The sequence below is a fragment of the Bubalus bubalis genome, chromosome 4 (assembly GCF_019923935.1).
Source record: "Bubalus bubalis isolate 160015118507 breed Murrah chromosome 4, NDDB_SH_1, whole genome shotgun sequence".
In the NCBI taxonomy this organism is placed as follows: Eukaryota; Metazoa; Chordata; class Mammalia; order Artiodactyla; family Bovidae; genus Bubalus; species Bubalus bubalis.
In genome coordinates this window covers 60,442,888-60,455,580 of record NC_059160.1, presented here as the reverse complement: position 1 = coordinate 60,455,580, position 12,693 = coordinate 60,442,888, and the positions used below count along the sequence as shown (strand labels likewise).

The window sequence follows — 12,693 nt, the reverse complement described above, 5'->3', positions numbered from 1 at the left end:
AATGAAATCTGTATTTCAAGTTAAAAATAAAAAAGAAATGATTGAAATGGATTATTTTTAAGTTCCAGGATACCTTGCTTCTTTCTTATCCCATCCTTTCCCTCTTCTTCCCCTCCCTCCCTGCCCAGCCCTTAACAGTAAGAAGCTTTGTCTTCAATTATATAATAGCGTTCACACACTCAAAAATTTTTATTGATTTTATGACTTATACTGGTATTATGGGATGGGATAAAGTGACATATACTCAATTCACAAGAGTAACAGTCCATTTTCAATTCAAATTTCAACATTTTTGCAATATCTAATCAGTTCAGCTACTCCAATTACTACAATTTAAACCTCATAATAAGAGTTAAAACTATCCTAAGGAAAACAAATGGAGCATGCTTTGGGTGATTGTCAAACAGATGTTTAATTTAGTCATTTTAACTTATATTTATGAATATTTGAATTATCATTTGAAATTATCTGAGTCGGATAATCTTAGCATTCTGGCAATAGAAAATATTATTATAAATGTCCTCACCAAAGTTCAATGCACTAAGCATTAGGTAAACATTAGCAATCCAAAAAATTTAAAGACAAAATGTAACACAGAATTATAGAACAATCAATATATTCGCATGTCCCAAAACTTGTAACTGGGAAGAAGAGACAGTGCATTGCGGAGGAGAGTGTTTGAGACATCTAATGCAACCTTCTGCCTCTCAAGATCATATCACTATTGAGAGACTTCTCCATGTGAATACAGACTTAAAGTTCCCTCAAAGTAACGACTTATGATGTACATGATGGAGAATATAATTTTCAGACTCCCTTGGAATGTGACGGTGTTTCATAATCCATGCAACATTGAAAAAGGAAACGCTTTGTCAATAAAGGCCAATGAAATGTTGATACGACATCAGGTGGTTCTGATGGAATCTCGATGGCACACATAATGAGAGAGATATAAATTAGGCACTACTTTTCATATAAGGCCTGTGAAACCAGAAAAAAATTTACCAAGAATAATGTTTATGACAATTAGAAGAAAGTACGGGAGAGCTTAATTTAACACCTTTGAAAGCATTCTGCCTTGATCTTCAACTTTCCCAGGTTTCTTCCTACATCTGGCATGATTTAAGCAATGCCACTTTGAAGGTTATACTTTGGAATACTGTAATCTGTAATAGCTGCAAAATGAAAAATATAATCCACCAGACTAAAATCTAAGCAAATTAATCTAAGCCTTATTGTTAGTCAGTATTTTGTTGCCTTTTCCAAATAGTCTTTAATCAAGCACACTTGCTAGATACATCAAAGAGTGACATTCTAGGGTATCAGATATGCAATGGAAATAAGTAAAACTGAAACTTAAAAAGGGTATTTTCCAGACTTATAATAATCAATGCCAAAGATCAGTTTCCCAAGCTGATTTGAATTCACATTTCCCTCTTAAATGATATTTTTCTGAATATCAAGGAAAATGGCAGCATCTGAGCATCAAGAGAATGGTAGATTCATCAGTTTAGGGAGAAAGATAAATATAACCTTGATTTATTAAGTCACTTAGCTTCTCACTTTGTCTATTCAATAAGAATATTCATTTCTCAAATCTCTTACCTAATCAACATTAACCCATGAAGATGTTTGCCTTTGTGCATTCATCCAAGGAGGTTTTGCTATCTTAAAAGCAGAAAACCAGAAGACCTTATCTAAGACCTATATTTTAGGTTTTCTCAATGCCAAGTGTATGGACAAAACTCATAATTATATTTTATTTCTTAGGATTAGTTCTTGCCTAGAATTTAATGTTGTCCTGACTTAGGCATTGTAATTTCTTAGCTAAAGCATTACTTACATCAACTGTAAAAATGGTAACTCTGGCACAACTTTCTCTAGAACTTTGCTTCCTAAGTTTAATACCTATCAGACTTATGGGATGCTGCTTTAACCCGCCTTCCCTTCTCAACTAACATCTGATATTTAGAACTAATCACATTTTAAAATTACCCCATATTCAAATAACCCAAAGATATTCATACACAAATACACACGTGTGCACACAAACAGGTATGTACATTTACATATAACCCAACTATCCGTAGAGCTTATTATAAAGGCTTAAGATATTTTTAACTGTGATTTTCAAACTGACTTTATTTCAACTGAGTGTTTTCATTAATTGCATGTGTGTGTGTGTGTGTGTCTGTGTGTGTGTCTGTGTGTGTTCAGTCACTCAGTCATGTCTGACTTTTTGTGGCTCCATGGACTGTAACCTCCCAGGCTCTTCTGTCCATAAGATTTTCCAGGCAAGAGTACTGGAATGGGTTGCCATTTCCTACTCCAGGGGATCTTCCTGACCCAGGGATCAAACCCACATCTCTTGCATCTCCTGCATTGGCAGGTGGATTCTTTACCACTAGCACCACCTGGGAAGCCCCCCGTTAATAGCATATTCACTACCAATAATTTGTATTACCCAAAAGATAGAGGACATGAGCTGTAAAACATCATAAATATCATAAAATGTTCCTATCATATGGGAGAAAAGTAGGATGACCATGCCATTCAAGGAAAACCAAACAAATGTCATAATTTAAACCAAATGAATGCAATTTTCCCATGTTCATTTTTATTTGGCCCCTATTTACTTCAACAAAAGTCACTGTTTATGTAACCTTTCCTTTTTCCTTTCATCATATACGCATGTCCTCACATCTTTGGCATGACGCTAAAAACAAAACACAACACTAGCATTTATAGTTATTTGCATATAAAACAGTTGGGTCACACAGTTTCCAAATGAATCCTTGTACTTAGATATTTTCTAAATTTTACTTAGGCATACTTGGAAGAGAAACAATAATATTTCATTCTTCTCTATTTACATATATATTATTGCCTGGAGAGTGAAAAATATATCTCTTTATAGAAATGCAATAAATTTTCATGGCTGTCCAAAACTTTCAGATTTAACACTGCCTTGTGGAAAAGTGAAAAGTAAATAGTGAAAAGTGAATTTGTAGAATTTTTATAGGATATTATTAATGCTCTTGAATAAAACTGTTAAGGTTTTTGGTTTTGCTTTGGTTTGAGAAACAACTTGAGCTTTAAATGCATAAGTCTAGAAGATTTGGAGAACAAAATCAAAGGATGCAAGAAAAAGTAAAAGTGGAAGCATATTTAGAGTAAAACTTTTTTCTTCCATACGACTTTTCTCATGGCATCTTTAATATCCTTATTTCTTAGAGAGTAGATTAAAGGGTTCAGCATAGGTGTGAATAAAATGTAACATACTGAAGCCACTTTATGAAGTTCCAGGTTACTTGGTGGTGTGAGATACACAAAGGAGACAGTGCCATAAAGCAAACTTAACAACCCCCAGATGAGAGCTGCAAGTGGAGAAGGCTTTCTTCCTTCCTGCACTGGAGCAGATCTTTAAAACTGTGGACACAATATACACGTAAGAGACTACAATAACAACAATCGTGGGCAAAATAATAAGAATAGCCAAACTAAGTGACACCATCTTATTCATAAAGACATTGGAACACGAGATCTTCTCAATTGGGTTTGAATCACAGTAGAAGTGATCAATGACTCGAGAGGCACAGAAAGACATTGAAAATGTTACACTGATTTGAAGGATGGAACTGACCCAGCCACAGAGATAAGAACCAGCCACCAGCTGCATACAGAGACTTCTTGACATGCGGACAGTATAGAGAAGTGGGTTGCAGATGGCAATGAAGCGGTCATAAGCCATGGCTGCTAAGACAAAGGCCTCTGTTACCATGAAAAGTGCATAAAGAAACAGCTGAGCCACACAACCTGCAAAGGATATGGTCTTTTTCTGAGACAGGATGTTGACCATGGCTTTGGGTACAATACCAGTGGAGTAGGAGAGGTCAATGATGGAGAGATTGCCTAGGAAGAAATACACTGGTGTGTTCAGCCGGGGATCAGTCACAATGATGCCAATCATGCTAAGGTTCCCCAGAAGGACCATCCAATAAACAATCAGGAAAAGTAGGAAAAGGAGACTGTGGAGCTCTGGACGGACCCTGATGCCTACAAGAATGAAGTCAGTCACTTCTGAATGGTTGTCTCCTCCCTTGTCACCCATGGCAAACTTCTGCTTAAAGGCATAAGAGAAAGTCAGCAAAGTTTCTACTCTTTAGCTAGTATCACAAATAACACTTTGCTTCAAAAATACTTTATAATTGACATAATATTTTCATATCCATTATTCCATTAAGCTTACACATATGGCAAAAGAAATATGAGAGAGAGTTTGAGTTGCCTGAGGTAACACAGCTGGTTAAAAATGGAATTTAGACTCAAGATGAAATATTTTGAAATCAAGTCTAGTGTTAATTTCAACACAACAGAGTTTATCAAATGAGATATTTTGTGAGATGTCATCTGTGATTTCAAAATACTAAAATCTGATAAGCTTGTACTAAGAAAAAGACACTTCCATAAATTTTATCATTAAATATTCACTTTTATATAAAATACTTTGCCTCAATTCAGTAATAAAAGATAAATGAAGGAAAAGAAGCTAAAAGTACATTTCAAGATATTATGAACTATCTACACAAAAGAGCTCTTACAATTGCAAGTACATTATTAAATAACTAAATTGCCTTACTTTGAGATCTTTTAAAATAAAATCAATTTCAACTTCTGGAACTAGTCTAATTTTATTAAAGTGAGAAAGTAAAATATAAGTGATACCTTTATATTTTTTATCCTGTGAAGTTTATTGATACTGGTTTTCTCTATATAAATCTGTCAAGACATTCACTTCATCTCAAATTTTTCCAAATGAGAGAAAGAACCAATCAAAAATGTTAACTCTGTAAAAGAATATACTAAATAGCAAATTTTACTGAACTCATAATATGATGGTTTAGAGCTCAGTAGTTTTGAGAATGGAAGTATTGATTTCATGGAAGCATCCAAATTAACTTATTTGAATTTGGGTGACCTGTTAAACAATCAAGACAATTTTTGTTAATTTTAAATATTTCTATTATTTTTCTATACAACAATGCACTGATTGTCAATTAACTTGTCTAGCAATTAAGGACAACCTTACACATTGTTTCTTCTTCATGATACCTAAACCAACTGTCATTTATCCTTTCAAAGACTTTCATGAATAATGAAAGCCAACAACTGATCCACAAAATATTTTTACCAAAATTAAAATGAATGTATACTAACAATCAAAACCTTAGAAAATATGCTGAGTTTCATTTTGAATCTCAAGATTTCCTCAATTGTTCAGTTCAGTTCAGTCGCTCAGTTGTGTCCGACTCTTCGTGACCCCATGAATCGCAGCACACCAGGCCTCCCTGTCCATCGCCAACTTCCGGAGTTCACTCAGACTCACGTCCATCGAGTGAGTGATGCCATCCAGCCATCTCATCCTCTGTCGTCCCATTCTCCTCCTGCCCCCAATCCCTCCCAGCATCAGAGTCTTTTCAAATGAGTCAACTCTTTGCATGAGGTGGACAAAGTACTGGAGTTTTAGCTTCAGCATCATTCCTTCCAAAGAAATCCCAGGGCTGATCTCCTTCAGAATGGGCTGGTTGAATCTCCTTGACGTCCAAGGGACTCTCAAGAGTCTTCTCCAACACCACAGTTCAAAAGCATCAATTCTTCGGCACTCAGCCTTCTTCACAGTCCAACTCTCACCTCCATACATGACCACAGGAAAAACCATAGCCTTGACTAGACGGATTTTTGTTGGGAAAGTAATGTCTCTGCTTTTGAATATGCTATCTAGGTTGCTCATAACTTTCCTTCAAGGGAGTAAGCGTCTTTTAATTTCATGGCTGCAGTCACCATCTGCAGTGATTTTGGAGCCCAAAAAATTGTAATCCTCAATTGTAAGAGCTTTTATTTTGTGTTTTTTATGGTCCACCAAAATTACCCTGGATCCTGAAACCTTCATGACTTTCTCTGCTTCTTTCATTTGTTGCTTTTCCCAATAACTTTCTCCAAAAAAAAATAAAATAAAATAAAATAAGGGAATTTCCTGGTAGTCCAGTGGTTAAGACTCCATGCTTTCACTGCCAAGGGCCCAAGTTTGATCCCTGGTTGGAGAACTAAGATCCCACAAGCCACACAGTGCACAGCAAAAAAAAAAAAAAAGGCATGAAATTAATTCATGGGTAAATGGCTGAACAAAATAATATTGTTCTCAGTCACTAGCCTCACTCTACTGCTAAACTACATGTGTGAAACCCATTCAAATAATTGTAATTTGGTTTTAATAGGATATGACAAAATAAATTAAATTAAGTTTACAGGTTAACATCCATGAATACAGTTATATTTTATTCTAGAACTAATAGAATGACTCGTTTTAGGCATAAAGCTGAATGGAACATTTTCAAGCATAGGTCACCATGTGTTGGTTTGCAGTCAAAAAGAGACTCAGAAAAGAAAGTACCTTTGAAACATGCTAAAATTATTTTACATGTAACTTCTTTCTGCAAAGAGTCACAGGATTAATAAACCTTGTACTTTGTTCCTGTTTAAAAAAGGAGGCAAAGAGGAAGAAGAAAGAGTAGAAGATGGAGAAGGAGAAGAAATTTTGCTCTTAAGCCAACTCAAATGTTACATTTTTGATGCTATATCAATAAAAGTAATATATTAATATTTCAAGGATAGCCTAACCTAGCATAATATAGTACAATAATATTATATATATCACCTTTGTACAAAATTATAGGATATGGACTATGAAAAGATTCACCTCTTCATAGAATTATAAAGAGTTCATAATAGGCAAGAAATAATCAAATTAGATAAAATAAAGGATTTTTATAATTTTGAATTCTAAGAAATGCAACAAGAGATAAAAAGATCATAGAATACACATCATTAGTAATATATTTTAAATATCAGTTATCATATCACCAGTCTGATTTAACCATGATCTTCCTTCAAGCACTGGAATATGAATTATCAAGGTTCACTTTCATCTTGATAATCTTTCTCCCATGGCACATTTTGAAATTCAAGACAAATACATTTTAATCATATAGAAAATGTTCTTGGATGCCTTATTATGTGGCTAAAATAGGCATGCTTTTTCTATAATTATTCTTACCTGAATGTATATTTCTATCTTGTGAACTTTTTCATGTAAAACCACAGAGATGCAAATTCTTTTTATTTCAGTCTAGGAAAAAAGAAGTAGTTGAAAAATAAAAACTCTAAAAGACAATATCAAAATTAATCTCAAATATTGTTTACTCCCCAATAAATTAACAACCCTCTTAAGCATGGCATGACCATGTTCTTCATTAGTGGTATTGCCTATAGGTCCATAATTTCCCATTACCTATTATTAAAGTTTGCTCTTTCTATAATACAATCTTGTTTGAAAACCTGTTGTATCTGTCTTCGTGAACACTGACTGAAGATGATGGACTAGGACTCTTTTTTAGTTCTCTTAGATAATTATGGATATTTTGCTACCAAAATTGAAATACGTGACAATGAATCTATGAAATCAAACTGCATGAAAATCTCTTGCCTCCATGCTGACATGCTTCACAGGCCTTAGAGTGAAGATGGGAGCAAAATGGAAATTTAAGACAAGCAACTAGACTCCCTGGTCCCTGATGAACTACATAAATAATAGCAGCCAGAATCCATGGTAGTCAAAGTTTTTTCCAGTCCCATGAAACTATTTCAGAGAATTGCAGCAGACAGTTTTTCAGAATTTTGGAGGAAGAAGTCCCTCTGAGAGGGGACTTAAAAATAAGTCAATTATAATTTTGTAACAAGGACAAACGCCAGAACCATCCCATAAGGACTACACAAGGAACACTCAGAGTGATTTCTTCACTTATAGAATACTCTTGGGACTAAGTTATTTTGGACAAAACTCCTTATTAGAAAGTTTTTTCTTTAAAGTTTGCTTCTCTATAGCAAAGTTCTACCCACTTGACTATCAGAGCTTCTTTCCAAAATTCTGCTCAGTATCTTTGTTTGATCTTCTAAATGGCATCTTTTTAAAATGTAAAAAGACAAATGCATTATTGTCACATACTCTTCTCATCTCTGGATGCAATGTCCTTATTTTCAAGTAGGATCTCCTTTCAGCAGCAATCGAATTATTTTTATAATACTTTGCTAGTGTCCCTTGCCTTAGAAAGCATCACTATGAACTTGAAAGTGTTCAAGTGGGCCTTAGAAAGCATCACTACAAACAAAGCTACTGGAGGTGATGGAATTCCAGTGGAGCTATTCCAAATCCTGAAAGATGATGCTGTGAAAGTGCTGTACTCAATATGCCAGCAAATTTGTAAAACTCAGCAGTGGCCACAGGACTGGAAAAGGTCAGTTTTCATTCCAATCCCAAAGAAAGGCAATGTCAAAGAATGATCAAACTACCGCACAATTGCACTCATCTCACACGCTAGTAAAGTAATGCTCAAAATTCTCCAAGCCAGGCTTCAGCAATACGTGAACCGTGAACTTCCTGATGTCCAAGCTAGTTTTAGATAAGGCAGAGGAACCAGAGATCAAATTGCCAACATCCGCTGGATCATGGAAAAACAAGAGAGTTCCAGAAAAGTATCTATTTCTGCTTTATTGACTATGACAAAGCCTTTGACTGTGTGGATCACAATAAACTGTGGAAAATTCTGAAAAAGTTGGGAATACCAGACCACCTGATCTTCCTCTTGAGAAATTTGTATGCAGGTCAGGAAGCAACAGATAGAACTGGACATGGAACAACAGACTTGTTCCAAATAGGAAAAGGAGTTCGTCAAGGCTGTATATTGTCACCCTGTTTATTTAACTTATATGCAAAGTACATCATAAGAAACGCTGGGCTGGAAGAAGTACAGCTGGAATCAAGATTGCCGGAGGAATATCAGTAACCTCAGATATGCAGATGACACCACCCTTATGGCAGAAAGTGAAGAGGAACTCAAAAGCTTCTTGATGAAAGTGAAAGTGGAGAGTGAAAAAGTTGGTTTAAAGCTCAACATTCCGAAAACAAAGATCATGGCATCCGGTCCCACCACTTCATGGGAAATAGATGGGGAAACAGTGGGAAAAGTTTCAGACTTTATTTTTCTGAGCTCCAAAATCACTACAGATGGTGACTGCAGCCATGAAATTAAAAGACGCTTACTCCCTTGAAGGAAAGTTATGAGCGACCTTGATAGCATATTCAAAAGCAGACACATTACTTTCCCAACAAAAATCCGTCTAGTCAAGGCTATGGTTTTCCTGAGGTCATGTATGGATGTGAGAGTTGGACTGTGAAGAAGGCTGAGCGCTGAAGAATTGATGCTTTTGAACTCTGGTGTTGGAGAAGACTCTTGAGAGTCCCTTGGACTGCAAGGAGATCCAACCAGTCCATTCTGAAGGAGATCAGCCCTGGGATTTCTTTGGAAGGAATGATGCTGAAGCTGAAACTCCAGTACTTTGTCCACTTCATGTGAAGAGTTGACTCATTGGAAAAGACTCTGATGCTGGGAGGGATTGGGGGCAGGAGGAGAATGGGACGACAGAGGATGAGATGGCTGGATGGCATCACTCACTCGATGGACGTGAGTCTGAGTGAACTCCGGGAGTTGGTGATGGACAGGGAGGCCTGGTGTGCTGCGATTCATGGGGTCACAAAGAGTCGTACACATCTGAGCGACCGATCTGATCGTCAGCAGCAACTGAATTATTTTTATAATACCTTGCTAGTGTCCCTTGCAAAAATCCCATTGCCAATATTTGATATCCAGCTAGATATAGTCTACCACCTTGAAATACCACTGCCTAATTATTTGTGATATATACTTATTTTAAGGCATATGACTGAAAGTTGCTTTGCATATTCATCTTATTAATCTTATAGTCAAAAAAAGCTTTTTTTGTTAAATTTTTAGGGAATGGCAAGACATACTTAAAATGATGAAAGAAAATAACCTACAGCCCAGATTATTGTACCCAGCAAGGATCTCATTCAAGTATGAAGGAGAAATCAAAAGCTTTTCAGACAAGCAAAAGCTGAGAGAATTCTGCACCACCAAACCAGCTATCCATCAAATACTAAAGGATATTCTCCAGACAGGAAACACAAAAATGGTGTATAAATTCGAACCCAAAACAATAAAGTAAATGGCAATGGGATCATACTTATCAATAATTACCTTAAACATAAATGGGTTGAATGCCCCAACCAAAAGACAAAGACTGGCTGAATGGATACAAAAACAAGACCCCTACATATGTTGTCTACAAGAGACCCACCTCAAAACAGGGGACACATACAGACTGAAAGTGAAGGGCTGGAAAAAGATTTTCCATGCAATAGGGACCAAAAGAAAGCAGGAGTAGCAATACTCATATCAGATAAAATAGACTTTAAAACAAAGGCTGTGAAAAGAGACAAAGAAGGTCACTACATAATGATCAAAGGATCAATCCAAGAAGAAGATATAACAATTATAAATATATATGCACCCAACACGGGAGCACTGCAGTATGTAAGACAAATGCTAACAAGTATGAAAGGAGAAATTAACAATAACACAGTAATAGTGGGAGACTTTAATACCCCACTCACACCTATGGATAGATCAACTAAACAGAAAATTAACAAGGAAACACAAATTTTAAACGATACAATAGACCAGTTAGACCTAATTGATATCTATAGGACATTTCATCCCAAAACAATGAATTTCACCTTTTTCTCAAGCGCACATGGAACCTTCTCCAGGATAGATCACATCCTGGGCCATAAATCTAGCCTTGGTAAATTCAAAAACATTGAAATCATTCCAAGCATCTTTTCTGACCACAATGCAGTAAGATTAGATCTCAATTACAGGAGAAAAACTATTAAAAATGCCAACATATGGAGGCTGAACAACACGCTGCTGAATAACCAACAAATCACAGAAGAAATCAAAAAAGAAATCAAAATTTGCACAGAAACAAATGAAAATGAAAACACAACAACCCAAAACCTGTGGGACACGGTAAAAGCAGTCCTAAGGGGAAAGTTCATAGCAATACAGGCACACCTCAACAAACAAGAAAAAACTCAAATAAATAACCTAACTCTACACCTAAAGCAACTAGAAAAGGAAGAAATGAAGAACCCCAGGGTTAGTAGAAGGAAAGAAATCTTAAAAATTAGGGCAGAAATAAATGCAAAAGAAACAAAAGAGATCATAGCAAAAATCAACAAAGCCAAAAGCTGGTTCTTTGACAGGATAAATAAAATTGACAAACCATTAGCCAGACTCATCAAGAAACAAAGGGAGAAAAATCAAATCAATAAAATTAGAAATGAAAATGGAGAGATCACAACAGACAACACAGAAATACAAAGGATCATAAGAGAGTACTATCAACAATTATATGCCAATAAAATGGACAACGTGGAAGAAATGGACAAATTCTTAGAAAAGTACAACTTTCCAAAACTCGACCAGGAAGAAATAGAAAATCTTAACAGACCCATCACAAGCACGGAAATTGAAACTGTAATCAAAAATCTTCCAGCAAACAAAAGCCCAGGTCCAGACGGCTTCACAGCTGAATTCTACCAAAAATTTAGAGAAGAGCTAACACCTATCCTGCTCAAACTCTTCCAGAAAATTGCAGATGAAGGTCAACTTCCAAACTCATTCTATGAGGCCACCATCACCCTAATACCAAAACCTGTCAAAGATGCCACAAAAAAAGAAAACTACAGGCCAATATCACTGATGAACATAGATGCAAAACTCCTTAACAAAATTCTAGCAATCAGAATCCAACAGCACATTAAAAACATCATACACATTGACCAAGTGGGCTTTATCCCAGGGATGCAAGGATTCTTCAATACCCGCAAATCAATCAATGTAATACACCACATTAACAAATTGAAAAATAAAAACCATATGATTATATCAATAGATGCAGAGAAAGCCTTTGACAAAATTCAACATCCATTTATGATAAAAACTCTCCAGAAAGCAGGAATAGAAGGAACATACCTCAACATATAAAAGCTATTTATGACAAGCCCACAGCAAACATTATTCTCAATGGTGAAAAATTGAAAGCATTTCCTCTAAAGTCAGGAACAAGACAAGGGTGCCCACTCTCACCATTACTATTCAACATAGTTTTGGAAGTTTTGGGCACAGCAATAAGAGCAGAAAAAGAAATAAAAGGAATCCAAATTGGAAAAGAAGAAGTAAAGCTCTCACTGTTTGCAGATGACATGATCCTCTACATAGAAAACCCTAAAGACTCCACCAGAAAACTACTAGAACTAATCAATGACTATAGTAAAGTTGCAGGATATAAAATCAACACACAGAAATCCCTTGCATTCCTATACACTAATAATGAGAAAACAGAAAGAGAAATTAAGGAAACAATTCCATTCACCATTGCAACGGAAAGAATAAAATACTTAGGAATATATCTACCTAAAGAAACTAAAGACCTATATATAGAAAACTATAAAACACTGGTGAAAGAAATCAAAGCGGACACTAACAGATGGAGAAATATACCATGTTCATGGACTGGAAGAATCAATATAGTGAAAATGAGTATACTACCCAAAGCAATTTATAGATTCAATGCAATCCCTATCAAGCTACCAACGGTATTCTTCACAGAGCTAGAACAAATAATTTCACAATTTGTATGGAAATACAAAAA

General features: G+C 35.7%; 1 pseudogene; it reads right to left on the bottom strand.

Moving 5' to 3' along the window:
* Positions 1–3,168: 3,168 nt before the first annotated feature.
* On the bottom strand, positions 3,169–4,335 carry LOC112584326 (annotated as a pseudogene).
* Positions 4,336–12,693: the final 8,358 nt, after the last annotated feature.